This window comes from Myxine glutinosa, chromosome 3, assembly GCF_964187855.1.
Source record: "Myxine glutinosa chromosome 3, kmMyxGlut1.1, whole genome shotgun sequence".
Taxonomy (NCBI): domain Eukaryota; kingdom Metazoa; phylum Chordata; class Myxini; order Myxiniformes; family Myxinidae; genus Myxine; species Myxine glutinosa.
Genome location: NC_136263.1, coordinates 116,607,779 through 116,621,411, shown reverse-complemented (window position 1 = coordinate 116,621,411; position 13,633 = coordinate 116,607,779). Strand labels below are relative to the sequence as shown.

The window sequence follows — 13,633 nt, the reverse complement described above, 5'->3', positions numbered from 1 at the left end:
CCCCCCGCACCCAATAAGAAGCGGCGGGCCGATTCCATCTGGGGCGGAGCTAACGAGCCGAGGGCGTGTCACTCCCCGCTGGATATACGCAGCCACTTACCGGAGGTGACGTCAGATGCGCCCCCAGCTTGAAGAGAAACAGACGCCACCTCCAGCGCGACGATACCTCCCCGCATATCTGGACCGGACCGTGTGGATCCTGTCCCTGAGCCAAGGTGCACCTTGTGCTATCCATCGACTACCTGCCCTTCCTTGCCATCAATCCCTGTGTGAGTCAGTCTTGTCCTGTTTATCTGTGGTCTGTCGGGGCTACTATAAGACCGTGATTAAGTGCCCACCTTCCTATGCTGTACCTCTTGTCAGTGTAATCTAAACGTTCTGCATACAAATATTATAACCTCCTCCGGAGGTCTTGAGAACTGTACCCCTGGTGTCGTGTCATCTAACCCAGCCGTTGTGTCCTTTCCTTCATTGATCTAGCGTAGCGCGACTCGGCCAACGTTCGAGTATAATCGGGTAAACTGTGCAGACGCGGTCATACCAAACCGCTCGGTAAACTAACATCCAAAACCGCGTCTGGGGTATTGAGTGCGGATTGATGAGGGAAAAAATGAATTTAAACGATTTCATCATAACAAATGTGAAAAAAGTGAAGGGGTCTGAATACTTTCTGAATGCACTGTATATATATACATATATATATATATATATATATATATATATATATATATATAGAAAAACACGGTACGGGAAGCCGTTCGTCCGTGTGTCCGTTCGGCGTTCGGGAAGCCAGCAAGCTGTGATATGTGTCTATATCGCACAGTTTGGCCAGTTGCTTCCTGTCTATTAATTTTGTACGCCTGTTAATTATGGATTGTTGTAATATATATTTCGACACTTTGGACTGCTGAGATCCATTAGACCTTTGAAGAGCCTTTAAGTGCCTCAAGACCCTTAAGAGCACCAAGACCCAAAATAACAAAACAACCCTGAAACCTCGAAGACCATTAAAGACTCAAAAGACCCAGAGGACCCAACACAACCAGAAGATCCACAAAGACTCAAAAGACCCCAAAATCCCAAAATACCTAAAAGACCTTTAAAGACAATGATGACCTAAAAGACCATGAATATCTCAAAGACCCAAAAGATCCCAAAAGACCCAAATACACTGAAGACCCTGAAAGATTCATAATATCTAAAATACACTGCCTCCCAAAATATCCTGAAGACCCATAAAGACCCAAAATACCACGAAGACCCAAAATACCCCAAAGACACAAAAGATCCAAAAGTCCCAAAAGACCCTGAAGACCCAAAATACCTCATAGATTCTAAAAGACTATGATGACCCAAAAGACTACGAAGATTTCAAAGACCTAAAAGATCCCAAAGACCCAAAATATACTGAAGACCCTTAAAGATTCAGAAGATATAAAATCCCCTGGATACCCAAAATATCTTGAAAACCCAAAATACACAGAGATCCCGAAGACCCAAAACATTCAAAATACACTGAAGACCCTTAAAGACCCAGAAGAACCAAAATACCCAAAAGTTCCAAAAGACCCATAAGACTCATAAGACCCTTTAGACCCATTACAATCCAAGATCCTGAAGACCCCCAAGACCCTTAAGACCACTTTTCCCTTTAAGACCCTTTCAATACTTTAGACACCTTGATATCCCTTCACCATTCCTACCTTTTATACCCTTGAAAGCTTTACACCCCTTAAGTCCCTTTCAACTCCTTCGACCTTAACACCATTTAGACCCCTTACAGCCAGCCCTCAGACTGATTAGACAGCTTGGACCTTTGACCATTTAGAGCTTTACACCACTTGGATCTTCTTAGTTTACAAATAAATAATGTCACCTATATCACAAATATATTTGTACAAAAGAAATGTCTGTATTATGATTGGTGTAAATCATGACAATACAGCAACTCAAATTCAGGCAGGTCATCTTCTATCTATAATTCCAGTAATCTCTGTTTGTACGTTTGTACGTTTGTACGTTTGTCTGTGACCGCTGTTTCTCGACAACCACGGGTCCGATATACTTTTAACTTGCCAGGTATATTGCTGGGGACCCGAGGATGTGCCTTTTCAAGGTTTCATATTAATCGGACAATTACTTACCGAGCTATGGCGATTTAGCCGTTCGCCGTTCGCTTTGGCGTTGCGAATGGACCAAACCATTGCATGTAAATAGAGGGGGGGGGTTCTGTGGTCGTTGCGAATGGACCAAACCATTCATGTAAATAGAGGGGGGGGGGGTTCTGTGGTCGTTACTGCCACGTGGTTTCAAAGTTTTTTTTTGTTGTTGTTGTTTGCACGCATGTTTTTTTGCACCCACGTACGGGCACGCCCTAGGATGTTTACACACACACACACCCCTACACAAATTTTTTTTTTTTTTTTTTTTGGCAAGGAACGGGCACCCACGTACGGGCACGTCCTAGCTTATATATAGTACGGGCATGCCCTAGTTATCCTCAATTTAAACAAGCCCATGTACAATGCCAATGCCTCTAAGCCAATGTCAATGCCAATGTCAATGTCAATGTCAATAAGACAATGCCTCTGCGGTGACTTGTGGTGAGGCAAGCGTAGTGAGCCAAGCCATGCTCGTATATTTACTGTATATATACTGTATATATATGTATATATATATATATATATATATATATATATATATATATATATATATATATATATATATATATATATATATATATATATATATATATATATGTCAAGTAGTAGATTTGTTATTGCCTAAAGTTCAGTTATAGACGTTGGTTGCTAATGTGTTATGATTTAAATGTTGTTTAAAAATGCTATTTTCATAAAGTTAATAAAGGGTTTTTGCTTCGTTTTAGTTTTGGATGAGGAAAGGCTCGCTGAGGTCATGCTGGACAAATTGTATACGTGTGCTTTTTTCGAGGCTAGATAAGGCCGGTCGTGAAACCACGCCCACATGCGCGTGATTTTGTGTAACGCGAGTAGAATGTTTAGAGTGCAGACATAAACCTATCGTTAACCATATATATTTTGTATTAATCACAGCGACGCATGACTCTGTATAAACATGCTTTGAATTACTCATGTGAACCCATATATTTGCTCTGGGCTTATCTGGCCAAGCATGCACTCTCCTCTCTGTGAGTTACATTTCTGTTTTCTCGGAGCCCAGAGAAACATTTGGTCCGAATGATAAGGAAGGGCTGACTCCCCCGAATGACAGAGCGGATGACGGTGGGGGCTTGGCCCACCGGGGAGGAACCTCTCCCAGTTTTGTTTGTTCCCTCGGAGATTTCCTGATAAAACGTGTCCCTATATAAATGGACTGGGAATCAATGTGTTTTCAGGAAGGCTTGACGTGGCATGAGACTGGCTCTTGCTGTAGATGTCTTGGCTTCTTCCGGATCTGTATAAGTTGGTTTTTAATAAAGCTGCGTCATTTTTCAGGCTATTTGTGGACTTATTTTCCAAACGAAGAGCTGATTCTTCACAAATGGTACCAGGAGTGGGGTGTCAACAGACGCGGAGGACGGGAAGCGGAACCCGGGCGACAGAAGGAAGGCTGCCCCGAGGCCGGGACGCTGGCACTCTAATTTGATTAAGGTGAGCAATTGTTTTATACCAGAGGGCTATCTTTCCAAATTTGTACCTTGCTTCTTCGAACGGGTTCAGTCCGCTTCCCTGTCATCCGCGCTGCCTGCACTCGAACAGAAATTGTAAGTAAAGGCTCATTTAGGCCTCAGAATGACGTGGTTTTGTTAAAGCCAGGATAAACAAGTAAGGATAAACCAGGAAGGACTTAACAGTAAGCTTAAAGTTACAGTTAGCACCAGGAGGGGAAAATGAGGTCGGACAGCCATATAGGCTGAAGCCAGGTGGCCAAGATTTTTCCAGGAAGGAACAGCCCAGAGACAAGATGGGGTATGCCATTGCATGCCAGGGAACGAAGGGCTGTGGCTAACTTAGATAGAAGGCCATAGGAACAAAGAGGGCCATAGGAACATGGCCAGTAAAAGGATTTGCGCGGGATACAAGGGAAGGGGGAAAAGTGAGGTCGGACAGCCGTAAAGGTTGAGCCAGGCCGAGAACTTTCCAGGAAGGATCAGCCCAGAGCAATAAGATGGGAAGCAAGCTAAGGAAAGAAGGGGAACCCCTTAAGGGAACCCCGGCATCTTTCATGTTTAAGAGGCATCATTTTGCCGCGGTAAGACCATTAAAGGACTGGGCGGTGTTAACTAAAGATTTAAATAATCCCTGGCCAGAGGACAAGTAAGTAAGCAGTTAAACAAGTAAATCAGCGAGTGATGCCGCTGGACCAGATGCCAGACCAAGACCCCCCACCCCCCCAAGCCCTGAGCCCTGTCCCCGGGCTACAGGCGCCACCTCTCCCACCCCCGCCCCTGTTCCCCCAGGGGTTAGACCCCCAGAAAACTAGACCAGCCGCCCCTCAGGTTCACCTTAGCCCGGGCAATCCTTTTAGAGGACAAGAAATTAATGGGGCGGACAGCGGGTTCGCGGCCCCAGAAGGGCTAGGAGTATTGTATTGTACCCCTCAGTGGAAGGGCTCACGGAATCGGAGAACTCACAGCCTACAATCGAGATGTGTCCCTTTAAAAAACCATTTGAAAGAACCAGATTTGGCGGCTATGCAGGAGCGGGTGAGAACCTTGCTGGCTGAACAGCCCGGTCACGTACCGGAACTTATGCGTTTGTGGATACAAAATACAGGCGCAGATTGGCGGGACGTCTGCCACATGGGAGAGGCTGTATTGCCAGCGCGGGTGTGGGACCAGGCCAAAGTACACGCACGCTGGCCGAATGTAGCACCAACCCCGGCCCAGACCCTCGACGATTGGGGGGCCCTGGTCGACCTGTTGTTGGCCGGGGTACACATCGCACTAAGGCTAACCGACCAATTAGATGAAGCGGCCGAGCAGTGGGACATGGGCGACGATAAGAAGGCCGATGTAAAGGACGACATGTTGCAAATGATTGCCCAGGAATCCATAAGGGCCCCCTCCCCAAAATTTGGAACCCACAAGGGCCCCCTCCCCAAAACTGGAACATACAAGGGCCCCCTCCACAGCCGCAGAATTGGGCCGTGCAAAAGGACCCCCCACCCCCCCCCAAGACCTGAGCTCAGTCCCGGGGCTCTAGGCAACACCCCAACACCCCCCGCCCTGCCTTCCCTTTTTTCACCTCAACCCACCCCCGTCCAACCCGTCCCAAAAAATCCTTTTCCTTGAATGAGAGACGTAACATGAATGAGCAAAGACTGTTTGGGAGTGGCTGGAGAAAGGCATGATTTGAGTCGATCTGAGTTTCGCGCGAAGAATGGGAGACTCACTCGTATATGAATGAGGAATGAATGTATATTGGGATGTTAATTGACGTGTGTATCTGGCCAATGCATTTGTCTGTCATCTGTTTGGGAGTTGTTTGGGAAGCGAATTGATATAAATCGGGTCAGGAAAGCACCCGGAGTGCCCTTGTCGATCTACTGTTGATATGAAGCGGTTTCTTGGAGATGGTTGCAGGATGGGCTGCTTTGTCTTTCGAGCGGCAGCCGGACGGAGGTTTGGAGTTTGTGGAACTGGAGGTTCAGAGTTTGGGTCGAAGTGTGTGTTTTACTTGAATCGAAGAGTTCATTCAATGGCAGATATTGTGGATTGTATGTGTGGGATGTATCGCTGAGGCAGCTCACCTTTGGAATTGGTGTCATATAGTGCATTTTGGGTCAGAGAGGTCAAGCGTCGGAGATCCTGTTTTTTTTTGCGATGTTTACGAGCTAGGGATGAGTTCTGACAGCTCAATGTTCTGACAGCTCACTACATGCCAAGTCGTAGATTCTTTATTGACAATTCAATGTTATGGCAGCCGACTGCATGTCCCAACGTGAGGTAAACCCTGCCGTGAACGCGAATAGAGCGGCGTGCAGGGAGTGTTGAGATTCGTGCGGAGGCACGAGGGTGCGCGCCAAGACGGGGGGGGGGCGGCGTGGCGTCATCGCGTTAAGATGGTTGTGCCAGGTCGATCGGCGATCTCTGAATTTAAATCGGATTTTTGTCATGTGTGTTGTGAAATTAAACGTCTATCCGAGAATCCTGGCAATGTTCGTTTAATTAAAATGTGGTACAAACCTGCGTTTCCGCCGTGCGGCTCCGTGGAAGTTAGAGTAGAGTTATTGTGTGTTCAGGCAAGAGCCGAGCGAGCCGCGAGTCACGGGTGTGCTGTATGAGATTTGCTCAGAGTGCCGGCGATAACTCGCCCACTCTCAGAGGAGGATGTGTGCCCAAATGCATTGTGGGTCATTTCGACTTTGCTGGATGTCGGACGTTCATGTCAGACGAGCCATGTCGGAATAGTGGCCGGCTGCGACATATATGCCAGGCAATGTCACAGGACGAATACGTTATTTGAGATGGATTTGAGTCACGTTAAATGGAGGACATTTGGGAGGATGAAGAGATGCAAGTAACGTGGATTAAATTGTGGTATCACGAGTTGGGTGCCAGAGATATTGTGGTTATTATAACTCACTGATTATAGGGGGCGCCGGGCGCACCGAGTACAGATCGGGTTGCATGATGGAGCACGCATGCATGGATTTTGGCTTTGCGAGGCTCCGGATAGAAATTGGCATTTCGATGCTGTGGATTATATTGTGCCTGCCCGGAAAGGTGATGTCCTGTGCTGGGGCTGGCGACATGCCTCTGTTATTTGTCTGTCTGTCGGTCTGATTGTAAGTCTTTGGTACTGGGAGGGCTAATTGAGTGCTTAGGCGTCATTGTTCCATGGAGGCAGGAGCTGTGAGTCACAAAATGTAAACGGGAACTTTGTGTAACTTTGCACCGGATCCACAAACAGAGAGATGGACAGGACAACAATGGAGTTTATATGGACGGGTTTGGGGCAGGTTCAATCTGACGATTACAGAGTGCTTTGTTCCGTTCACGAAACATGTAAAATTCATGGAGTTGAAGTGGTTTGCAAGAAGGTAGCAGAGTCAGTACTGGGATGCAACCTCGTCCAGGGGTTTTGGTCCAGCCTGCAAGGAGTCCAGGGGCTTGTTTCAGGGCTGGGTCGCCAAAAATGGGATGCTGTGCCCATCTGGATGTAAAATTATCCATCAAGGACGGGGAATGATGTGCAGTGTGATTGATTGGAGGTAATAAGGATTTGTGTTGATTTCCTGATTTGAGTTCATCTGGAAACAAAGACAGATGGGATTAATGTGTATATCAGGAACATTTTGGAAAGAAATATGGATATATGACATTACTAAAATATAACCAAGCAATTGAGAGTTCTTGGGTTAATGGGATATAAATAAATGCATCTACAAGTTGATGGTTTATAAAAATTTAGTTCTGGATGATACTTAAACGATGAACAATGTTGGCAATATACAAAGAATGTGACTTGTTTTTTGGGGGGAAAACATGTGGTTTAAATTTGGTTGGCTAAGTTTTAAAGATGGAGATGTTTCGCAGAACTCTTATGATTATTTATATGAGTGGTGGACTATTCCATGGCGAAGCATTTTCCAGTTTATTGAAAGTTGGATTTTGTAAAATAATGGTTTAATATAACCACAGTAGAAAATAATATACAGATTTGGGACATTTTGTAAACTTTCGAATAATGAGTCATGGAAAATATTTGGGTTGCAAGTGGAGAAGCATGGTATGGTATAAAAATAAAGAGGGAGTATCCAGGAAAAAGATGTTCAAGTGAACTTTGTGCTGTGAAAAGAATGTCGAGTTAATGGAAGTGTTTTGTTCGATTAATTTTGTTCAATTTGTGTTCAAATGACCATCGATGTTGGGGGCAAAGTTATGGGTGAATTTGGTGAGTGGTTGTGGGCAAACGAAGATTAATTTAGATTTATCATAGTTAAGTTCGAGGAAGTTGATTTGAAGCCAGAATTTCATTTGGATGCCAGAAAGGAGAAAGGAGATGCTGAAAGCCAGAAAGGAGATGCTGTTGTCTACTCTGAATGACAGGTGGCGGTATCCAGGGCGCTGAGGAGTTTGTTCACGTTGTAAAGTTTGTTTATTTAGTTTGTTTATTGTAGAGAAGAGTGCTTTTGGGATTCCGGAGCCAGAGTGGATAATTTGAGGGTAGTAGGTGGAGTAGAGGACATCTTTGCAGTGCTGTAGGTGGTCCTTGTAGGCTTGGGGGTGAACTAATTTGGGTTTAATAGGCACAAGCTGGTCTAAACAGGGTGAGGAGGATGGTGTGATTGATGATGTCAAAGGAGGCGTTGAAGTGAGGAGGATGAAAATGTTGAGGTTGCCGGCATCAGAGGAGAGAAAAGGTCGCTGGTGATTTTGAGGAGAGCAGTTTCAGTACTGTGGCTGGAGCAGAATCCGGATTGGGATGTTTCATACAGGTTATTGGCAGAGTGGTGATGTTTGAGTTGAGTGGCCACAGCACGTTCCAAAACTTTTGACAGAAAGGGTAGGTTGGAGATGAGTCTGAAGTTATTTAGGGTGTCAGGGTTTAGTCCAGGGTTTTTTCCAGAATGGGGGTGAAGTTTCACGAGTTTTTGGGGAAATCGGTATGTGAAGCTGGATTAAGTTGGAACTGCTTGATGAGCCATGGAGATGGATTGGGTTTTGTTGTTGGTTGTCTGGGAGTTCGGTTGTTGCATTGCCAAAGGTTTCTGTGTGGTGGACACACTCGTTGGCTGTTGTCTTGTGTGACGTGGATGGAGATGTATGTGGCTGCGTGTGGCTGCCTGGAGTCGGGAAGACGGCTACAGTGGTTGATATTGGTTGTGGATCGTCCGGGGTGCTTCGATTTGCATAGGGGGTGAAGATTGGGATATTACATTATTTTAAGTAAGTATTGGTATGAGTAATTACATAAGTAATTATGAGTTATTATGAGTATTAGTTATGAGTAAGTGATTATTTTAGTAAAGTTACATGTTTCGCTGTGTTGTGGATCTGCGGACAAGCTAGTTTGATGGGTACCCTGGGGTCTTCGGCGTGTCTATGTGTTTGGCTGTCTGTCACACCGGACTCTTGAATGGGTTTTCATGAGACGAATTTCAGACATAACAGTGAGAATCTATTTTGAGCGAATCACAGTGGGTGAGGAAAACATTGTGTGTGACCAGACACCAGAACTGACCAGAATTGAAATTGGAAGTAGACCAGGTTATTTCTATTATTTGTTTATTCGTGAAAATAAATAAATAATAGGGGGAGGTTAATGGAGGTTAATGGTGGTTTGTGTGTGTTAATGGAGGTTAATGGTGGTTTGTTTGTGTTAATGGAGGTTAATGGTGGTTTGTTTGTGTTAATTCTAGTTGAAACTCTCGCTGAAGTAATTTTCGTTTATTTTTATTTTTTGATTCGATTTGAGAGTTGAGATGATTGATTTTTTATTAATTTTATAATTTTATTTTTATTGATGTTGGAAACAGGTAATGGGATGCTGAGAGAAGGATTGAATTTAATTTGAATTGGACTGGATTAAATGGGATTGAATTTAAAAATTGAATATTGGATAAAATTGGATCCACTTGAAAAAAAGTGGATTAGGAAATTGGAGAAAAGGTGTTCTATGAAACTATGAATTGAATGAATTGAATCTATGAATTGGAGACCTGTAGACCAGGCGCTCCCAGGAGACTTGTGGACCAGGTGTTCCACCAGAGGAAAAAGACCAGGTGTTCGTGGAGCACTTCACCTGCAAGAACGCCTTGGAACCAAGGTGGAAGGGACCAGTCCAGGTGTTGCTGACTACACCAACGGCAGTCTTTTGCGAGGGCAAGACCTCGTGGATCCACGCCACGCACTGTAAGTTGGCCATACAAGCACCAGACACTACACCACAGCAACCACAGTAAGGATGGGCCTAATCATAGGTACAATACTATTGATAGCGACAGCAGCTAGGGGAAACTCCGATTCCAATAGATGCGAAAACGAAACCCGACACCTCACCGTAACATGGGGACAAAGAGTATCACTACCATGTTTCGAACAGAAAGCCCTGCACACAAATTGGGTGAACATAAATTGGCTAGCACTGTCGGCAGGGCCTGGACGCGTTGGCATGGTACTACAAAAGCAACGAGAGTTCCGGGAAGACGGGCAAGCTAGCATTAAGACCTTGGCCCAACCAGGATACCAATGGGGAACCCCTGATTTTAAGCTACAAACACGCACGCGCCTAGAGAAAGGCATGACTATGCAGGTCCGGTGCAGCGTCTGGACCCCTGGCGCGGCCGGTGGCGAAAAGAACTACATACCATGCATCGAATACATACTCACGCCACAACCCCAGAATAAGGCCCCAAAGAAGGGTGAAAACACATATTGGAAAGTGGCCAGGGAGGTGGCAACAATTCAAAATAGGACACACTGCTGGTCGTGCATGCGCTTTCCCCAAGCAGGCACCACAGGAATACACATGATAGTGCTACCTCTGTCCCTCAATGACCTCTGCTCACAACCTATCGATTCCCCATGTTTAGTCACCACGCTGGAAAGAGAAGGGGTTGACAACGGCAAGAGTTGCAATCGACAATTTAATTATCGCCCGTCAATGATTGCCCATGTGGCCGAGAGGCCTGCCCCCGTCTGGGTCAAACCACAGAAAGGGACGGTCTGCCTCCAGGGTTCCGGCCACTTGCGTATGGGAGAATCAGAATGCACCTACACTCTCCCCGGGAAGCTGGGACAAGGGAGCTCGGGGATTACATTACGAATAGTACTGCAAGATAAACACAACCACAACATAACGGCTATAACATTCTCTAGGGGGGTTAGTAGGATTAATGGGGTGGTAAAGGGACTCCAGTGCTTATCCACCCACCTGGTCCCACCCCATGGGACAATGTTTATATGCGGCGACAAGGCTTACCCCTATTTACCAAATAATTGGGGGGGCACATGTTATCTGGGTTCAGTTCTTCCTGACGTTGAGATACTGGATGAGCTAGACCCAAAGTCCTTGGACAGGCGTTATAAGAGGTCAGTCATGAACGAAGATGGAACCACTAAACTACACGGGAGTCTATGAGAAAAGGTGTTTGGTTTCTTCTTCCCAGGAGCGGGCACAGTCATGGATAGTTTCCGAATAGACAAATTGGCTTTGACCCTAGAAAAGGTGGCAAACGACACCGCTACGGCTCATGACATACTATTGGACACGGTAATTCACATGCGTACAATGGTGATGCAGAATCGGGTGGCTTTGGACATGCTCCTGGCAGAGAAAGGAGGGGTATGCGGAATTATAGAGGGAAAATGTTGCACTTACATACCCGATCCATCTGAAGGAGTGTCAGCCGCAATAGTGAGACTAAGGGAAACTAGCCACGCCCTGACGATCGATCGGATCGCGCGCGAAAATTCTTATACATTTAGCTTGCTCACTGACTGGTTCCAGGGATGGACGGGCACCATAGTGAAGTGGTTATTGACCGCACTGGCTGTGATAATCGGGGTAGTAATTTGGGGGGCACTAATGAAATCTCTAGTCCTCCTCTGTATGAGAAAGTATTTTACAGGATGGAAAGTGAAAAAGCCGCCGACAACGACTATGGCTCTGACCACAGAGGCCGTCGACCTGAACGGGTCCTTCAACAAGGCAGTTGCGACCGGCGCTCCAGAAAATTGCATTGAATTTTGTAATGACTGTGATACTTGTGCGGATCCCATGTGGGAACTGGCTGCTGCCTGTAACGGTGTATGTAATGACTGTGATACTTGTGCGGATCCCATGTGGGAACTGGCTGCTGCCTGTAACGGTGTATGTGATGACTGTGATACTTGTGCTATAAACCCCTTGCGTGTACTGGCTAACGCTGCTTATGTATTACAAGCGGACAGCTGCACGCCCCCTTTCAACCCAACTATGGATCTGATTGCGACGCTGGGTCTGGCGGTCGAGGGACCCGACGTGGATATCCTAGACCCGCAAGCCGACCAGGCGCCCAAGGGAGACTTTGACATAAAGGAAGTTCCTCTCTTTGCTTCATATGTATTAAGTTCAAATGCTTCAAGTGAATCGGATTTTTACGCTCTGTACCCTGACCAGGAAATTGAGACACAAGATACTGACAATACTATGTATTCCCCAGAACAGCAGCACGTGAGGGACCTCATGGGCATGATCGTTGATTAACTTCGAAGATCTGCAAGGACTGGGTCTGCAAAGGGTGGGGGGAGAAAGTTCCGCAGGGGAGGTGGTGGCCCTCTGGCGGAGCAGAACCTCATCTGGACCAGACACCTTCGTTGTGGATCCGAAACGTTAATGGACTTCCATGTTCTGAGCCCTCAGGCTCCGAGCACGCACCAAACGACACGTTCGCCAAATGCACGGGCGAGGCGCTTTGGGCGCACGATATGCCCTTGGGAGATACCCGCATTACACAATTATTTTTTCAATACCCGCATTACACAATTATTTTTCAATAAAGCCCGATGTGGCACGTTGTCTCTTAAGATACTTTGTCTCGACGAGACAAGAGGAAGGAATGTCAAGTAGTAGATTTGTTATTGCCTAAAGTTCAGTTATAGACGTTGGTTGCTAATGTGTTATGATTTAAATGTTGTTTAAAAATGCTATTTTCATAAAGTTAATAAAGGGTTTTTGCTTCGTTTTAGTTTTGGATGAGGAAAGGCTCGCTGAGGTCATGCTGGACAAATTGTATACGTGTGCTTTTTTCGAGGCTAGATAAGGCCGGTCGTGAAACCACGCCCACATGCGCGTGATTTTGTGTAACGCGAGTAGAATGTTTAGAGTGCAGACATAAACCTATCGTTAACCATATATATTTTGTATTAATCACAGCGACGCATGACTCTGTATAAACATGCTTTGAATTACTCATGTGAACCCATATATTTGCTCTGGGCTTATCTGGCCAAGCATGCACTCTCCTCTCTGTGAGTTACATTTCTGTTTTCTCGGAGCCCAGAGAAACATTTGGTCCGAATGATAAGGAAGGGCTGACTCCCCCGAATGACAGAGCGGATGACGGTGGGGGCTTGGCCCACCGGGGAGGAACCTCTCCCAGTTTTGTTTGTTCCCTCGGAGATTTCCTGATAAAACGTGTCCCTATATAAATGGACTGGGAATCAATGTGTTTTCAGGAAGGCTTGACGTGGCATGAGACTGGCTCTTGCTGTAGATGTCTTGGCTTCTTCCGGATCTGTATAAGTTGGTTTTTAATAAAGCTGCGTCATTTTTCAGGCTATTTGTGGACTTCTTTTCCAAACGAAGAGCTGATTCTTCACATATATATATATATATATATATATATATATATATATATATATACATACATATATATATATATATATATATATATATATATATATATATATATATATATATATATATATACATATATATATATATATATATATATATATATATACATATATATATATATATATATATATATGTATATTGTTGTGGTTCTACACTGCCCTTCTTACCCTTACCAAGGGGGGCTTAATCCCCTTGCTCTTTCTGGGCTTGGCGGAACCGAGGCTTGATACGTCCCTTCCGGACAAACGCGGAGTAGGGTCTCGGGACCACTTCTCGCTCGTACCTAATTCCCCGCGCCGCCCTGG

General features: G+C 45.5%; 1 long non-coding RNA gene across 1 annotated transcript in view; it reads left to right on the top strand.

The window, feature by feature from the left end:
- The window catches only part of LOC144891349 (uncharacterized), a 67,502-nt gene extending 54,255 nt beyond the window's left edge, over positions 1–13,247 (top strand). The window contains exon 2 of the long non-coding RNA XR_013622869.1: positions 11,076–13,247. This is a non-coding gene — a long non-coding RNA (uncharacterized LOC144891349). The remainder of the gene's footprint in view (positions 1–11,075) is intronic.
- The last annotated feature ends 386 nt before the right edge of the window (positions 13,248–13,633 follow it).